The 18,658-nt window shown below is 38.5% G+C and overlaps 1 protein-coding gene across 5 annotated transcripts in view; it reads left to right on the forward strand.

Moving 5' to 3' along the window:
- Positions 1-18,658, forward strand: part of PHF21B (PHD finger protein 21B) — a 158,666-nt gene that overhangs the window by 99,528 nt on the left and 40,480 nt on the right. The gene's annotated exons all lie outside the window — the stretch shown is intronic.

Consider the following 18,658-nt stretch of genomic DNA (forward strand, 5'->3'; position numbering starts at 1 on the left):
AATTGGATTTTGAATATCTATTTTGTATTTCATGCTGGGTAATTTCCTTTTTAGAAGGTATTGTTTATGCTTTACTGAAAATATACTTGATGGTATCCTAGTAGATATTTCTTATAATACTGGAAAATAGCTATATAAATGATAGTAATATGAAAGATAAAAGTTTCAATATTACCACGGTCTATCATTTTGTGAAGGGCTATCTTTTACTGTCACTGTCAGGAGCCATTGGAAGAAAAGAATCAAAGCAGTGAGGGAAGAAGGTTGAAATATAATTTAATGTGTTTAGACCAAATAGTGAAGCAACAGTCCCAGGTGCTGGAGAGCAATGTGAGTTAGGACATTTGGCTGCAAACTTTTCACTTCTTCAAGTGTTGTTGGAGGAAGACTTTCCAACCTGCTGTGGTGTTGAATAATCCATGCTCCTTCCCATTTTTCCTTTCAAAAGGGCAGATAGGTCCTAGTGCCACCTTCCACATCCCCAAGCACTCTGGGCTCTGTGATGTGTTACAGCCTGCTGGAGCCAAGCACTGATGCTCCTGCAGGTTTCTATTTATGTGCTCTCAAACCTGTAGCAGTATTTGTCCTGGCATTGCAACTTTTCCTTGCAAGGAGCAGCTTCATTTCAAGCAGAGGCTTGCTGTTGTTGGAATAGCATGGGAATGTTGATCAGCATTAGGGATTTGCCTTGCTTTTGCTAGAAGAAAAGATATAGTGTTTTTATTTAGAGATGTCTTCGCATTGCAAGTTTTCAACAACTGTAGTTTTGTGATTTAGTATCTCTGATTATGTTTGTAATTTATGAAGGAAGAAGCTGAGGAATGGCAAGTTTCTAAACCAGACGACTGTAGTAGTTTTATCTTTTTGAGAATAGTCAGCAAGCATGGAGAGAAACAATTAGAAATATAGAATTCCAAAAATACAAAATGCAAGCTGACCATTGGTCCTAAACTGTCATCAAGCTTAGTGCCGGATTGCATGTTATTTATCACTCCTCTACCCAAATTAAACTTGTTTTGCAAGATTTCTTTCTCTGGGAAAAAAAAAAATCTACTCTTGCTTCATGCTCAGGATTCTTGATTGTTCCTGGAGTGTTAATCATGAATCAATATAGTAACACCTTAGGTACAAGCACTGTAATGTCAGAGGGAAATTTCATTGCTGACGTTTATTAATAAGAATTTACTATATCTTCTTTTTGGATTCTTTTGTAGTTTTGTTACTGCTCAGTAAAGTTGTTTTGGATTTTTTCTGCAGGAATGTATGTAGTCTGTAAGATGGAGGATAATAGATCTTTGCAAACTGGGCTAAGATGGCAAGCTGACAGTTGTAAATGAGCTTACTGATGTAGTGTAGCCTCTTCCTTTGCATCTGCAAAGTGAGGGAAAGGGTGAGAGCATGAAATGCAATATTATGAGTGTCTGAACAGTGGTTTCTGCTTGTAAGTATTTAGAGGATCAAGATATGTATATGGTCATCTCAAGTGCTATCTAGCAAGAAGAATGAAATGCTATATGAAACTCAGCAGAAAAAAATAGGGCATCAAGCATTATCTAAATACAGAACTTTCAAGTACAGCTAGGATTAAATGTAAGTTTGTTACAAAAATTTCATTTGGGCAGCTGCAAGTCAGCGCTTTCATTTTAGGCTGTTGTTTACCCAGCAGATTTTTAAAGTGATTTTGAAATATTGTTGATTTAATGGAAGCCATATCTGCACTGGGAAAAGTGTCTAAGTAAATAAATGCATAACAGATGCTAAAGGATTGTTTGGATACGTATCACATGGTTTATTAGAAGCAAGATATATTGTGAGATTAAAAAGAATTGAAATGTGTAAGCATTGGAAATGGTGAGCTGCAGGAATTAATGCTTGGTCTACACTATTCCCTGGCAGCCTTTCAGTGTCAAGCCCATGTGTGAAAACATGACTGATGGAGCTACACAGATGCAAGGGTACAGACAGATATCATGAATGGAGCTCACTCCCACTCTGAGAAATGAAGCTTAGAGCTTCATTTGGATGATCTGGAGCAAGTTATGTTGGCTAAAGCAGAATTTTGCTGTCATCAGCTGAATTTTGCTGGCATATGATGCATACATGATAGGTGTGCTTTGCCTTCAGAGCATTGCTGGTGCTGTTGTGTAGGGAGAATGCCCTAGAGCTACTGGATAGTCAATGGTATGCCTGTACCTACCACATAGTTTGGTATAAAGAGATTTTGATATAAGCATCTCTAATTTTATTTTCATTGTAATGATATTTATGTGGTATTTACCCTTTCCTATCCTCACCACCATTTTCTGACTGAAAGCAAGGTCTGTGGTTGCTTTGCTGAAGGACAAAGTCCCATCTGCTGTGCTGGAACAATGTACCTTGTAAAGAAAATGCCACTCTGCTGCCTCCTCATTCTCTTCTAACTAGCACAGCTGTGGGCCAGCAGTCATTCCAGGGTCTAGTTTGAAATCAGAAAAAAGAAATCAGGAAGCCTCTTGGCTGTTGGGAAGACAGCTGGATCAGGCAGTATTGGGAGCATAGAGGGGGAACACAGCTGTCAGACCCCTGGGCTGCTTTTCAAGATCTGTAGTGAAAGACAGGAGTGCTGAGAGGCCATGTCAGCACTGGGTCATGCCATGGAGCACCAGGACACACACACAGAGTGTCTGGAACTCACTGGGATCTCGATCTGCTGGTACTCTGTGCAACTCTTACAAAACACCTTAGCAAGGCCCTGACTCCAGGTCCATCATGACTCCACAAACAACATCAAACCTACCTCTCTGTGCTTCCCTTCCCACACATGTATTCCCTGGGTCAGCTGGAGAAAATTTGGCAGCTTCCCCATGCACATGTGCTCTTGCATCTTGGGCTTTTTCAATATGGAAGGGTTCTTTCAAAGCAAAATACAGTATGAGGATTTATAGTGCTGTAAATTCTTGGCAAGAACTGTTGTCCACAAATGCTTCATTAACTCCACAGCCCACAGAACTACTTGTGTCCCTGTTTAGACTGAGCAGACAACACTGGTATCCATTTATTTTTTCAGGAAATGTGGCTTTTATAGATGTAGGAGGATGCTCATATATACCTGTTAGTTATCTGTATATTCAATTTACCAGAAAAAAAATGCATCTCGGAACTTTAGGAACATACTTTTGCCTACAATGGCCGTTTTTCAGAATAATGTATTTGTAGAATGATTTATTACCTTTCTCTTCACCATCCTACCTGATGTGCTTCACTATGCTCTTTTTAAAAGCACTTCCTCCATAACTGGAAATCCGCCTGTAAGTATGACTAAGTCTTTTAGGGTTTTATTTATTATTTGTATTGCAGCAGTTCTTACAGGTTTTATTTATAGAGGTATTTACCTGTATTGGTTATTTTGCTATATTTAGCTGCTTTTTTTCTAGAATCCATGTTACTACAGTGCCTGAAAACATGGCAATAGTTAATTTATCCCCACAGTATGGAGTTAGTATGACTAAGGCATTATTATTCCATGTTTTACTGTGGGAAAACTGAGAAATAGAGGATCCACTTACGCTTCTCCATAGGAAGCTCACAAGGGCTGCCTTAGGAAGGATCCATGTTTCTCAGCCACACTACAGGCCTTTTTGGTAATTTTGGGAAGCCCTCAGGCATGTCAATGATGCACATGGCATCCTTGGGAATGAGAACTGTCCAACAAATCCTTGGATCCTGCTACAGCCCCCTTTAGCCTTTGCTGTAGGTCTTTGCACGTCTGCCTCATACTTCTTCCTCATCCATGTAGATCCATGTGCTGAAATACAGGTGGAAATGATAACTAGTGAGCACAGGTAAGGATAAAAGAAAGATCCAGTGGCTCCACACAGATCTAGGGGAGGGGAAAAATAAAGACATTTTTCTATGGACTATGACAGCCTTGGTCATGTTGGCCATCACTAGAACACCAGCATCTCACTGGCATCAGAGATGTGCCGGGTTGTCTGTGATTGCCAAAAATTGTTGTGTTTCTGAAGTCCATGGCTCCCACTCTTACTGAGTGTTAGAATGGTGTTCAGCTGTATTTTTCTTCAGATCTGTGTTGGTCAGTGATGGCTGATGAATTTCAAGATGTTGAAGGGATTTGTTGGGGGCTTACTTTAGCTTTGTTTTATCAGTCACTGTATTGGTTTCTGGATGTCTGTCCTGGAGGAACAGAGCAATGGTTGCTCTGTGTGGGAAACAGTTCCTACTGACTTTCCCTAAATTGTTCTGTTTTTTTATGGTTTCCTCAAATGTGAAACAGTCTGGGTTTCCTGCTGGGGCCTAACTAGGGCTCTGAGTTTTCTGCTTCTGCTGGTCTGTGAGAGCAACCTGGTGTGGTAACAGTGTTCTCTTCAAAATAACAAGAGAGGAGAAGACTCCACAGAAAGCCAGTGGTGTGGAGATTTTGAACAGATCAGTACTGACCATGCCATCATGGCCACAGTTTCATACACCAGAGTTGTTGTAAACAGAGGAATTCTGAAGTATGGTCCTATTAGAGTGTACCTTCAGGAGATATGTGAAAATGTAGAATAGGAGGGGTGACTTGGGCCAAATCAAATTAAGAATAGTTATAAAGAAAAGCACTCAGAGAGTAGGAGCCCCAAGGATTCACCACTCCACTCACCATCCAGTGATCCATTCTTGCCATTGGGGCTTAAGTTTTAACTCTACCATTAGAATGTTGTAAAGAGCATGGCAATTTAGGAAATGGGTTATAGAGTGTGTGTGACAGATTCTGCTCATATCTGCACCCTCTTAGTTGCAGGATTATTAAGGGAGATTCATGATTTTACTCCACGTGTAAATGTGGGTATCTAAGAGCAGGATTTGGCCTTACTACTCTGATATATACAGCGTAAAAGCACTTTAATATTTGTATTTCTTGCTAAATAGCATAAAATTACATCCTTTCAGGTTAATTAAACCATTTCTCAATGCTGGCTGCTGTTGATGGTATATTTAAATGTCAAATTCACAATATGCACTTATGCTTCCTGATGATAAATGGCTTCCTTTTAAATATCCCAGATATACGTATATGGTCAATACATCTGAATCATGTGGATTTCTGCTCTGCTCAATCTGCATTTCCATTTGGTCTACCATAGGATTCTGACACCCAAAAACTGAATAAAGACTCTCAGGAACTGAATAAAACCTCATTATGGTATTCCTTACACAGCCGAAAATTTCCATTGGAGGCAGCAGAATATTCAGCAGGAAAGGATAAGTAAAAGTGGACTTACACTGACTGTCTTACAACAACTGTCTGTTGTTGTAAAAACCTAAGAGCAACTTTTCCAAATTTGTTTCTGTGGGAACTGCCAAACAAACATCCTGCTGGAAGAAAATTAATGACTGGGGAATAATTGTGAGTCCTAGTTTTTGGAGACCAGACCGTGGTTTCAGCCTGCAGAATTTGTGTCACTGAACATCCCATCTGCAGCTCCATGTGCAGTGGTGTGTAGGAATGGATATGCTGCTTAATTATTTATGGGATGGATTTTCTTCCTGTGAGTGTCTAGGAAGTGTCTCTATGAGGAACACAAGTAGAAGGAGATTAACTGAAAGCTACTTAAGTTTTGTCAGTGATTCCTGGTCCTGCAGGAGAATGATGGAGCTGTCAGCACATTTATATTTCTAGTCCTTATAGCCAGGAGTACTTCATTGTCCTGTCCATAGAGAGCCAAACAAAAGAGACCAGGTTAAAGGAGGGAAATGCAATTGCTCCAATTTCATGCCTCTTCTTGGGAGCAATTTTAACTACGTATAAAAGACAGTCTTAAAAATTAGGAATATAAAAATTTAGAAGGGTGGGCAGCAGGGGAGGGTGTTCTGCCCTTCTGCCCTGCTCAGGTGAGACCCCACCTGCAGAGCTGCCTCCAGCCCTGGGATCCCAGCACAGGAAGGGCATGGAGCTGCTGGAGTGAGTCCAGAGGAGTCCAAGGTGATCAGAGGGCTGGAGCAGCTCTGCTGAGAGGAAACCTGGGGAGAATTCAGATTGCTCAGACTGGGGAAGAGAAGCTTTGGGATGACTTAATTGTCAGAAGGACCCAACAAGGAAGGTGAAGACAGAGTATGGACAAAAGTCAGGAGTGACAGGACAAGGGAGAATGGCCTCAAACTGTCGGAGGGCAGGGTTAGATGAGATATTGGGAAGAAATCTTTCCCTGTAAGAGTGGGTGAGACACTGTCCCAGGTTGCCCAGAGGAGCTGTGGCTGCCACATCCCTGGAAGTGTCCAAGGCCAGGCTGGATGGGGCTTGGAGCAACCTGGTCTTGGGGAAGGTGTCCCTGCCCATGGCAGGGAGTGGGATGGGATGAGCTTTAAGGTCTTTTCCAACCCAAGCCTTTCTAGAATTCTGTGATTCTATGAATATATAGGCAATCCCCTTATGGAAGTTTCTGCGATAGTTTTGTAGATCCTTATATATTTTCCATACAAACAAAGTTCTGAGTCCCTTGTTCTAATGCTGAGAGTTTTTAATACATTATTGTTTTGACGTTAATCAGAGTAGCTCCCATGGAGAGAGCTTTGATTCACTTCAGAAAAGCAAAGAATGCTCTACAAATGATAATACACTGTAGCTATTTCATTGTAATTGGAGGCTGTCTGTGCTTCACAGAAATTACCAGGCAAGCATTCCTGAAAATGTCAGAATTTCCACGTTAGTTCTATTTAAAATGGGAGAACAAAAAATGCGAGGGGATGGATTGAAAATTTGAGGACTGTGTGATTCAAACTTGAAGTGCAATTTGTAATAGTGAAAGATTATCAAATTTGGGGCTGGAGAAATCATCTAGTTTTTTTTCTAAATTATAGGATACATAAACAGGTCTACTTATTCTGCATGTGTTGTTACTTTAATAAAAGTGACCACTTTAGGAAATAAAAGGCTTTGGAATATTGCCAAACATCTTAATTCAATTTATTGTCTAAAGGTGGGGTTTTCTCATTATCTATAGAGTTTGTGGGATAGTTGAATAACTTACAGGAATCTGTTTGATACCAGATTGCAAACTCTGTATTTATCTCCTTTCAATGTTCATATTACAAATACAGGCATGATAAAATCTCCTGTTGGTGTTCTAACTGTATGAGGATTTGGCAATTGGTCTGCTACTAATCTCACAATGTGCATTTGTGTCTATATTGAAACTGATTGAGAATTGTATCAGGAAATATTGATCTTCAACTATTTTATGTATAAATGTGGAGGGGTAGGTGAAAGAGATGGGAGAGAGATGCTGTAAACACAGAGTGCTGATGAATACTCAATAGTAAATAGAAATATCTTAGAAGTCATTCCTGACAGTAATAAAGGCAGCAATTTTATTTCATCTGTGGATAATAAACTTGTTTCGCATTGCAATATAAGTGGCACTTACGTTATATTAATATTTATTAGTACTTATTGATGTTAGAGTTTAGTTGTTCTCTTTTCCTCACATCACAGCCATTTTATAAAAATTCAAGCTAAATTGCCACACAATAAGCAATTAAAAGTGTTTGTGTGTGTGAAAGTGAAGAAAGTAATCTATATTCCTATAGAGGACAGACCCTCCCTGACTAGGAATCCAGAGAGTTGTGCTTGAAGTGATGGAGTTCTGTTTGCACTAGTTAAAGATTTGGCTCTTTGAATGCATATTTCAACCCACAGGCACTGTTTTGCTGATCATATCAGAGGGGTTTGCAGGGTTTCCTGCCTTTTAATGGGGTGTTTTTGTATATCCCTTGCCTTGGCTGTGGGCAGTGCCTCTTCAGGAATGAGATTGTGCACTATGTTCTGTGGCCTTTTCGTGTGACATGTGGAGGATTGCCAGCTTGGAGGATAATGTGAGTCAGAAAGTGCCTGATCCAAATTTAACCAAATTTGTTCATCACTAAATTTAGAGAATAGCTGAATGGCAAGACAGATATATTTCAATTTCCATCAGTGACAAGGACAGAGTGTTGGCGGGTGCCTGTTAACAGCTATAGTGTGTGTTTTTGCTACTCATATATGTGTGTATGGGTGGGAAAAGACTAGTTACTTTTACTTATCATGAGCGTGTTTTTCTTTGACTGCTTTTAAATCACTCTTGGGCTTGATGTTTCTTCTGGGCAGATAATTCTTGTGCAGACGGTGCGCTGTGGTCTTGAGTCATGTTTTTTCCCTCTTGAGTAGAAAGACTTGCATTGGAATTGGATTTTTATCATTATGAAAACTGAAATATAGACCCTTTTAAAATAAGACAGGCACCAGGCAAGGTAAGACAAACCAAAATTCTTTTTGTTGATCTTACAATCAGGCTTCAATATCAATAATTTCAGAAAACGGTTTCAAGTTTATCCTCCATTTGAGCATAATCCTGAGTTAACATGTATATAATTCACATGTCTTCAACAGGGTTAATCATATCCATGTATCAGTTTGTATTTACCTGCTTTTCTGTGCTGAAGCCTTAATCTTTTTTACTGTTCTAATTCTTTGGCCAAATATTGTCCTTGGAGATTTGACCAGTGAAAGCAAGACCATGTCCCCAGTGCTATTGTGCAAGGCATTTTGTTAATGGGTACGACTGTTTGTTTGGGGGGTTTTCTCCATAAGATCTTTATTATAGACCTCTGTTCAGCCTCTTTTTCTTGTTTTATTTTATTAGGACTCCAGTTCAGTGACTTGTGTCATCAAATTTGCACATGTAGTGATGGATTGTGATATTACAAACAATTTGATTGTTGCATCCCTTTCTGAATCAAATTATGAGACTGGCTGGGTGGGAGATGTGTTCATTTTTATTTACAGGATCACTGCAATAGCAGTGACTGAATAGGTAATACTAGAACGTGCATGACAGCTTTGATAGGATTTAAGAAACATTGTGCTTCCTGTAGTTTACTGAACTGGTAATGATGATTTAAGAGTCTTACCTTAAATATTTACTATCCTTCTGGGTGTGAAATAGACCCACAAGCCATTGTTTAATTTAATATAATATTACATTTTCTTTGAATAATATCTTAGTACACTAAGATATTTTTAAAAGAAAGATACTGTAGCACAGTAGTAATGAGAATACTGTAGAATTTTGGCAGGGGTAGTACAGGGATACTATGATTTTGGAAGACTCTGTATGGTAATTAGTTAACATTTGCTCTAATGAAAACCCACAACCCAATTTGTTGATTTCATGTTTTCTTTAGGGTGAAGCACTACTGTATTCATTTTCCCTCACACTTGTCTTTTCTAAATACAAACCAGTCATCTATATTCTGTCAACGTGTAACTTTTAACCTTTTCTGTAATATGGGAAATTAGATATTGCATGTGTTATTATTGCTAAAAAAGAACAGCCCTCCCTAATAAGTATGAGAAGACAAAAAGCTTCAGGTTTCTGCTACATCTGTGTTCTTAAGTGGATTTCAAAGCCAAAGTAAGTGGCTTTGAACCATCATTATGATGGTTCAGAATTGTCAAGTCTTGAGGAATATGAGCTCTAACTTTCATTCTTCTAGCCTGAATCCAGAAACTGGTTTTGAATTTAGAAGGTATTACATAGAACCAGAATTAATTTATATATTGATGTATCACGATGTGTTTATACTTCAGTAAGTTAAAGTTTATAAGTCTTAAAGTATTTCCCAGCAAATTCTATAAACATTGTCAAATGTGAGTTTTAAGTATCTCCACAGATGTCAGGTCTAGAGAAGCATGTCTTTAACTATTTTCCTAATGATGGTAACAATAGGCTTGGCAAGCTATTAGTGATTTTTGTTGTTGTTATTATTACTATTACATTTGCTATGAAAAGGGATGTGTAATAAAAATAAAAACCCACCAGATTTTTTGACATGTTCATCCAAATTTTTACTTTTTTCAATTTGCAGTATGAGGGTATAGAGTGTACAGAACTTTCATATCTGCATGTAGAAGATAACTGATTAACTTTCCTTACCAATGTTTGGCTTTTGCAACCAATGGCATGGTATAAATAACCCTGCTTGAGTACGAGCAACTCAGTCTAAAAAATTATTAGCCACTCCATGCTGTAGGAGTTCTCTTTGCAGCTTCCTGGCAATTATTTTGGATTTAGGATATCTTTTTAAGAAAGATGGAGTGAAAATTTTTACAAGGTCATTTAGTGACTAGACAAGGGAGAACAGCTTCAAACTGATAGAGGTGGAGCTGGATGGGATATCAGGAGGAAATCAGCTGAGGCCCTGGCACAGGTGCCCAGAGAAGCTGTGGATGCCCCATCCCTGGAAGTGACCAAGGCCAGGTTGGATAGGGCTTGGAAGAATGTGGTCAATTGGAAAGTGTCCCTGCCCATGGCAGGGGGTGGAATGGGATGGTCAGTAAGGTCCCTTCCAATTCAACCCATTTATGACTCCATGATTGTCCAATTAAAAAAAAAAAATTAAGCCATTTCCTCTGTTTTATCTCTGGGAATGATGTGGTTGAAGTCCTGATCTCTTCAGTAGTATCCCTAGAGATACACACTCAGCCTTTCATTGGGCTAAGACTCAAAAAGGTCCATGGCTCTGCCTCCATGGAGGCTTTAATGTTGCTGCATCTGATTCACACACTAGGCAAGCTCAAAACACAATGTATTATTTATTTCTAGCAAACAAGATTTAGACTCTAGATCTTTGGAAGGACTTCAGTGCTGACATGCATCTGGCTGCCTGAAGCTCAGAGATCCTCAATGCTCAGTAGCATTCAGGCTTGGGCCCAGGTGAAGTCTGGGGGTGCCTCTATTTCTACCAGCCATAATCCAAAAAAATGCACTGGGGCATTGTAGGAACTGCTGTCATGTTAACAAGGGTGAACAGGGTGACCAGAGCATTGATTGGAATTGTTGGTTCTCTTTTTCCCCAAGTGTTCTCTAAGCCACAGGGTCATGAAACTATATCCTTTCTTCTGTCACTGACTAACAGAAAAGCTTGGAAGAATAGTCTTTCTCCCAAGTATGTTCTGATAGTTAAATGATTCACAGAGCCATGTGTGAGTGTGGGATCTGAAATCTTCCTACTCTGGAGTAGGTGGTTAGACTCCCAAGAAACTGATTGAAGGAAGAGATGGGAAGGAGAAGGAAAGGAAAGCACAGCTTTCATGGAGTATGTTTTTAATGAAACGGGTTAACCACAGATTGGTCTCCAGAATGGGGCTCAGGGAGGTGAAACTCAGTGGGAATGAAGTAGGTCTCCTCTTTCAGAGCAAAATACAAACATGTGGAATCAGTAGTGCAGCAAAACACATCAATACAGCAGCTCAGCAAGGAAAGATTTTCTACTTACTAGTTCTAAAATTTCCTGGCTGTATCATTGAAGGGAAGCACTGGTGCTCACTTTGGTATTTTATCACTCTGGAAAAGTATTACGTGTAATATATTGTGTTCTGAAATGTATGCTTCTGTAGTCACGTATATAAAAATAAATATATATATATAAAAATTCATCAGTATATATTTATGAATTGATTTATATAGGCATAAATTTACCAAATTCCTTTACTATCTGAACATAAAAGAACAGCCTTTTTATTTGGATCATCAAAGAACCAATTACATTTGTAAGTGAATACTGTAGAGTTTATCACCCTGCAAAACTAAAAATGCCTATTTTCTTTTACTAGAAGATAGCACCTACAAAGCAGTATCTGCAATGATTTTTCACAGCTGCAGTCCTAGAATTATGGAATACCAAAGTTAGGAATTCAATAGCAATGGTGATTCCACCATATCATGCTAAAGCAATATTTTCCATTAGGTTTTGTTGAGGGATAAGTAGCTTAATATTGCTGAGCAGTCTGCCTAAAAAGTATACAATGCATGTTTGTGGGATGTACTGCACATCCAAGTTAACATTTGCTGAGGAAGTTGCTGCTTCCTTTCTTTTATCCTAGCAAACTACATCAACTGCATAATTTTAAAATCAGTCATATTTATACACACTTTATATGGAATACAGGCAAAATTTTATTTACTTTCCCCAAGTCCTGTTCTTAAGGAAGTAACTTTTGGTACCAACATCCAGTTACTATGGCTGTATTGATATAACAGCTTCTTCTGTTAAAAAGGGTTGGAATTGTCATTCTTTTTTCTTTGTGGGGTTTTGTCTTCCCCCTCCACTTTTCTCTGCCACCTTAGTTAAGAGACATTTTTTCCCCCTTGTCTTTATTCTGTTGCTTGTTGGATACTTTCCTAAGCAAATTCAACTTTCTTCTGCTTAGCAAATTGGATTAGCTTAGCTCAGGCCTGACAAAAGGTACTGTCTGGCAGCAAGCAATTTTGTCACCTCAGGCTGTCACTTCCCTCATGTTTTCCAGTTCTTGTGAGTGACAGAAGAACACCTAACACTCAGAGCAAAGAGTACAAAAGCAGCTCTGAGCCCAGTGGGTGTTAAGGTGGAATCATATGGAATTCTAATTTTTCAGTAGGTTTAGCTAGTAGGCTGCATGGGCCATTCTGATAGGTGAGGATTCTAAATCACTAAGGGATGATGGTCATTTGCTCCTTTATTTTTCATCCCCTTGCCTTCCCTTTTCATACTGTAATCTTCATATCCTGCAGCTGTGGTAGGACAGAGGTGCTTTAGTAGCTGCTGGGTCTGTTGAAGATTTTCACTCCTGCCTGAGCTCTCTTGAGGCAGAGGCGTGAAACTGCTTTGTGTGACACTCTTCATGCATTTTCCCTTTACTCGGGAATATTTCTGCAAACTGTGAACACGGACTAAGTAATTTGAAAACATTAGTCATTAAAAACCACATCAACCTGGAACAGTTGAGTAGTTAAACAGTGAACATTTTATGAATCATCTGAGCAAGAGACTATAGGTGTGATCACAGCTGCTGAGTCTTGCTGCAACTCATTGACATTATGCTCATTTGTGCAGGAGGTGGAGACTTAATTAGTTAAATACAGTTTGTGAATAAGGCTACAAATAACAGAACAGGTATGTGCATGCTAATGCATTTGGCACATCGAAACTTTCTTTTTGTTTTTTATTTTCTTTTGATTCAGAAATTTAGAGTGTGATCTAATGCCTGTGGAAAAAATCCTAATAAAAATAATTGTATATATCTTATATAAAATTTCTTTTTATATGTAGAAATAATTTATTATTAGTTTATTTTAAAAATGGTGCATTAAAAAAACTACTGACCAGTAAATTATATGGTGCAACTTGTGTTTAGGAATAGGCATTTGGCACAGGTGTCTCCTTGTGTAAGTAACCAGTGGGATGTCCAAAATGGGGAAAAATGTGGACTGTGTTAATTGTGTTTTCCCTTTGCTAGAATACATACCTACAGTATGTTCAGAGTTAGTATTTTTCAGTGCACCCAGATGGCAATGTGCAAGTGGCAAGAAGTAGAGATAATGGAAAAAAAAAAATCCTATGGTAGAAGCAGAGATGAATCAGGTGGTGCTCTGAAAAGTCTGAGAGCCACAGGAGAAGCAGAACATTGCTTGCTTCATCTCTGCATATTCTCTTCTGACACCTGCATGAGCTCTGATACCACCTTGGGCTTCCTTGCTAATGAGTGGTGATGAAAGGGATGAGTACAAAAAACTCAGCAGCAACTAAGAATTTGATTTACAAAGCAGGTGTGGAATTTAAGGTGATACTTTTCCTCCTACTGCTTGTGGCTACGCCCATGCAGAGAGAGTTGTTCCAGGACAAAAGTCCAAGTCATTGTTAATTGGCTATAAGGAGAGTTGGTATAAATTGTATTTTTGGTGCCCAAAGAAGGGATGGTTTAAAAAATATTGATAGTTTGAAAAAGCAACAGGACATGTATTTCCAATTGTCTACTTCATAACAATTATAAATTGCATATGAAAGCATGATTAATGAATTCTGAGTAAAAGGAGAGGAACTGGGCAGAACAAACACTTTTGAAACATGTAAAAGAAACCCTTACATTTCTATGAAATTCCAGTTAAATTACTGTTTACACGAAATATGTGTCTGAAATAGCAGCCTCTTTAGAATACAATGAAATGTGAAACTGATATTTTATTCCATCAGTTTACTGGAAATACCATGAACAATAATTTCACTATATTTTTGAAAATACAGAGTGTTTTTCCACTGATTTTTATGCAAGTTGAGTCTAGAAGGAAAGAAAATATATGTATCTGAACAAGTCTTACAGCAGCCTCAAAGTTATGTCTGAAGGCCTGGTGTTTTATTGGTGGACTCCATGGAAAAATGATAGTATTCAGATGTTTAGGACAGCAGTTATTCAGGATTCGTGAGGGAAGGGGCAGCAAGTTTTAGGTCAAATCAACTTGGAGGCTGCATATAGTGCTTGGCATTTATATAAAGCAAGCTCAAGGTTGAATGCAGCATTCAAGTTGTAAAATGGATGTAGAATGGGTAAAAAAACCCCTGCAATTACTTCAGCGATGATCCATTCAGGTTAAGAATTTTCGTCTTTGCTGTTGCCATAGCAATCTGTTCCCCTGTCACTACCACATTAAAAATCCATTCTGTAAAACTGTTGTTGCCAATATTGAACACATAACAGACAAAAACATTTTTTTTATAGCTTAAGTTCAACACAAAGAAGACCTAGATCTTAAAAAGATGCATGTGTTCTTTAAAAAGAAGAAGATTAGTATTTCCATAATTCATTGCAGGAACACAATATTTGTGCTGCAGTATTGATGTCTGTATAAAATAATTTGCAAATAATCCAGCAATGCAGTGTCAGTTGAGCTCAAATAATTGAACTGTTCAGCTGAGAAGCAACAAACCCATATGTTCCCGTGTTAAACTCTCATTTTGATAACATGCTGTAGAACTGTGTGCCTCTTTAACCTTCTGTTACTGGTTGAGTCTGATTCTCTTCAGTGATTGACTGGAGTGATTTTACTTATCCTGGTTTAAGTCTGGAATGGGAGAATAGTTATGTCCCATAACAGCTTTACATCTGTGATCTAATCTTTAACTGCTCTTGGACACAAGCTCTGCAATGAGTTTTTACAGATAATGAATTGTAGCAATAAGTCCTTAAGCATTTGTTAGTTCATCTAAAGGAGGGAGGAAAACAATTTATAATTGAAAGCGAACATAGCAATGGTTTGACAAATGTACGTACCCAAAATGAGTAAAATGAAAATATTTTTCAATAGAGATACAATATCTAGACACATACATATGTATATATATGTGTGTGTGTGTGTATTCATTCAGGACTGAAAAGCAGAAGCTTGCTTAAATCACAAATAATCCTAGATTTGGAAACATTGACTAAATAAGTCATAACATAATAGCTGGAAACTGAATGTATGGCCCTTAGTCTGGTCACTGATTATGTAGGTCTCATCTTTGTTTCTGCTGCTGCATCCTTCTATCCTCAGACCATCTCTAGACTGTATCCTTTGAATTCTTATTCTCTGTCCATGCCATATTTCTTAGTTTCCCTTTTTTTGTCTTCCACTTGTGACTTTCCCCACACTTCTATCCCTCAGTTGTCTTTGAGAGCCTTTATCCTGGGATGGTGTTGATTTATTGCAGGAGAATCATAGGAGCTTCAAAGAATATGCTGAGTTGGAAGGGACCCACAAGGATCATTGAATCCAACTCCTGTTGGTTATTCCTGTAGTTACAATGGAAGGCATTAATAGAAAAGATGGTGATACGTGATACCAGAAAAGCCCAAGTAGACAGAGGAGAGATTCAGAAATATCTTTGACTTTTATGGACCTTTTTCATTAAAATGCTTAGAGCTGTAAATGTAGAAATAAGAAACTCATTTAGCTTTACAAAAGTACTGCTATCCAGCACTCATAAAATAATATTTTAAATTATTGTTCCTGCTTGTATCAATAAATTCGTACAGAATGCTTAAAGGTCAAGCATTGCCAGAAAAATGTCTTTTCAACTTGTTAATTAGAGGTTTATAAGAATGTGCACCAGCTTGCTCTTTGGATAAACTGGAAAAGAAGAAAGAGAAAAGAAAAAACTCCTTATGGATAAAAATGATAATGTGGAATTAGTGAGTGCAAATCTTTGATCCATCAGGCTCAGCATGGCCTGGACAGTCAGGGCATGAAAACAAGTGGCTCTGCTAACAGAAGGAACAAAAGTTTCTTTTTCTCTTTGTTGGGGAGGTATCTTGATTAGTCACCTGCTGAAGCCCATGGGCTTGAGCTGAGGGTCAACTTGAGCTGATGTATGAAGGGGAATGTGAGCAGAATTTCCCATTCATAGCTTGAGCCATGGGAAATTTGTTCAGTTCTCATTGCATGGCCAAGGGCATCAGATAAGGACACTTATGTTTTTATTTCCCAGGCAAGTGGTTTTATCTTCTCTTTTACATACAGCTTGTGCGAGAACAGAGCAGTGTAAATTGTACCCAGAGCCAAACTGCCCAACCACCCATTCTGGCACCTGCACCTCCTTCATTGCAGAGACTACAAGGGGGATTCCCTGTTTCATACTTCACTTCTTTCACCCATTGTCATGGAGACATCCTCGTCTGCCTAAAAATTAGGCCATTGGGATGGAGCTCTCCGTGCACAGATATTCAGTCACATGGATAAGATACTGAAATTTCCACCTGCACAGCACTCTAGCCTTGACCATTATCATTTTACCTCTAAATCTAGATTATTTTTTCGTCACTAAGAGGGGGACAATAATACTGACCTAGGCAAAGTACCTGGACATAACAGATGAAAAGTGTTACAGGAAAAGTACAGAGGTCATCAAATTCTTGAATAGCTTGAGCTGTTTATTGCCCAAGCTGGGAAATAGTAACAAAACAATGTAAACAGTGAAAAATAAAAGAGATTCTTAGATGTCTCTCTGTCTGAACATACTGTAGTGCTAATATAAACATGAGATTGAAGTTCTGATTTTTTTCTTTGGCCATATGATTTCTATACTGAGATTGTTTCCTTGAATATCAAATAACTCAAACCATTTGTAAACAGAAGGTTGCATCTTTGTCACTGAATATTTCATAACTTAAGAGTGCCATTATTTGGTTTTGTACTTTTGAGTTCACTGCTGAACTGCTACTTCAGGAAAATAAATCTGATTGAATTTTTGAAAGTGCAAGTGACAGAACTGATGGTAGTTCATTTCTCCACTACCCACAGATGATTTATCCTGATTTTGCCTTTAAGTGAAGCTCAGACAACAGTGCAGAGTAGTTTTGTGGTGTTTCTTGTTTGTTCTGTCGTTCCCATTTCTTTTGACTCAATCATTCACTGTTTTGAAACTTGAACCAGAATTGGTCCAGCAGTGCACCCAGGGGCCGACATGAGCTCCTTCTGCACAGGACAGAGTCATTCTGTTCTAGTTGCTTGCTTGGTTTTTTATTTCCTGGAGATATTTGAAGTAATACAAGAGAAGAGATTTGTTGCACAGACATGGAGTTCTTTGTGCATCTTAACAATTGCTAGCTCTATCTTGCTTAACATCTCAGTAATTTGATTCTTATCTTTATAATCAGTTCCAAATTTCATTCAGTGTCAGCACTCTGTATTTTAATGGCATCACAGAATCGTTAAGGTTGGAAAAGACATCCAAGATCAAGTCCAACCTTGGACCAAACACCACCTTGCCAACCATCATGTATTTTGTTGTCCTGTTTGAAAATATTTGCAAATCCATGTGTATCTGTAGAATAGGAATATTAGAATGTATGTTTGCAAGGTCAGAGGCAGCAGTCTTTAAAACACAATTTCCAGAAGGAAGAATTTTAACTTTCTGTAGAGGATATCTGTACAGCCCAAGAGAAGTAGTGGTGCCTCTGATATTTCCTAGTAAACCTTGGACTTCACTGTGGGATGAAAGAAATCTCATTTGGGATAGTAAGAAAATATAGATCCTATTTGTGATAAGTTTCTGTAGCATAAGCTGGAAAGTTCACTTCAGTATTTACCCTAAAAAATCTGAATCTGGGCTGAATTGATTACAGTTCATGCTAATATTAAGCAGGAAGTTGTAACAAGTCTAATAAATACCCACAGCAGCAGGTGGTACCTCAATTTCTCCTTCTCCCCAGACTGCAGTAGTTCATCATGTTATTCTTGCCAATGTGTGAGGCTGTGATAGGGTAGACAGGGCAATGAAGTTGTTCAGTCAAATCCTTCCCATTGTTTTTAGTCCATGTGTCACCCTATAAGGAAACTGTAGCAGAAATACCCCCTTCTGTTCCACGCCCTGCTGCCAGAACCTTTGTTTCTAAAGGAAGGTATAACTTGCTTGTTGTGTCATCCATGGATGGAAATTCTGCTCTCTCTGCCCCCTTTCCCTCTTCTCTTGGCTTGAGAAAGAATTTTAATGGAGTATTTTTTTCCATGGATAATCCAGGATACTGGTAATCCATGAGTACTCAAGAAAAATTGTCTTGCATGTTTATAACTGTTCAGGTCTCATTGTTTTACTCAGGCAAATCTTATTCAAATGTTAATCTTTGCTGGATGGATGTACAATATCACACCCCCAAATGTCTCTGACAGGAGTAGTAGAGGTAAAAATATAAACACTGTAGAAGTTTATTAAGAATATTCTGCCTGAATACACTTGTTATTTCTTATCAAACACTGGAGACAGAATGAAATAGACTATTTTGCCACTCTGTGGGTGAGTTCTGGGGAGAACATATCAGCATGGATATGACACAGTTTCATTTTCCTTGAGC

The sequence above is a fragment of the Sturnus vulgaris genome, chromosome 5 (genome assembly GCF_052056855.1).
Source record: "Sturnus vulgaris isolate bStuVul1 chromosome 5, bStuVul1.hap1, whole genome shotgun sequence".
NCBI lineage: Eukaryota > Metazoa > Chordata > Aves > Passeriformes > Sturnidae > Sturnus > Sturnus vulgaris.